Below are 1,151 nucleotides of genomic sequence, written 5' to 3'. Positions count from 1 at the left end.
TTTGGTATCGGGTTTTTTTTTTGGGGTTTAAGGTTTAGGGTCAAGCAAACTTCTTCTTTGTTTTTTTCTTTTTTTTTTTTGAGTGAAAACAAGCTTATACCCTAAAAAACTTGTATTGTTTTTCTTACTGAGAGAAAAACTACATTAGCTTAGCTTTTTTTTAGAAGCACATTAGCTTTGCTTTAGTTTGCAATGTAGAAAAAAAATTTGTTTTATTGCACTTAAATAAAAGTAAATGAAACCAAGAGAAAGTAAAAATTAAATCTTGAAACCTTTCTTACATGAAGTATGAGCATTATACAAGTATTGACCGTATATCTAGAGGAATACCGATCTACAAGGTCGGATTTTTCATAATAAGCATGAAACTTTAGGAAAAACACAATTAATTAGTTATGGTCAAATTGCTGGAAATCTATACAGTAATAGCTCGGCCATCAATCAAAGCTTACAATCACCAAATTTTGAAAATTGGATTTGAATGTTGTTTATATCGTTTTAGGGAAGAAAAAAATTGGATTAAATTCAGTTTGCCCCCTCGTGTTTTAGATCAATAATCAGTTTGGTCTCATATATATTTTTTTTAATAACGTTGGTCCTTGTACTCTCAAATGACATCATCTAAGTCCAAAATTTGAATTTTAGTGCAAATATGGGTGAGTTTGGTCCTTGAAAAATGACTTTTTTTCATTGTTAGCTCTATTTGTAGGTTAAAAAGCTCAAATGTACGTGGATCCCCATGTCAGTTTCAAATCAGCAAATAATATTATTTTTGAAGCCATATTAAAATTTTGGACTTAGTTGATGATGTTTGAGAGTACAAGGACCAACGTTATTAAAAAAAAAGATATGAGACCAAACTGATTATTGACCTAAAGTACGAGGGGACAAATTAAATTTAATCCAAAAAAATTTAACAATTGACTGTCTTAAGAGAAATTTTAAATACACACCCCTAATCTCTTAATACACACCTTTATTATTTTATGTTTCTATTGAAATTTTATAGGTAAGCTAAATGACCAAAACAAACATCTATTATTAAAAAAAAATNTCACGCTGGAATATTCTTTTCAACATCTTCTACCCTAAAATCGTCGAAAGCACGTCTTCTCCCGGTAACCTCAACTCTTCTCCACAATTCATTTGGG

Source organism: Fragaria vesca, linkage group LG6, assembly GCF_000184155.1.
Source record: "Fragaria vesca subsp. vesca linkage group LG6, FraVesHawaii_1.0, whole genome shotgun sequence".
Lineage (NCBI taxonomy): Eukaryota > Viridiplantae > Streptophyta > Magnoliopsida > Rosales > Rosaceae > Fragaria > Fragaria vesca.
The sequence above is the reverse complement of the archived record's forward strand: the minus strand, read 5'-3'. Positions refer to the sequence as shown.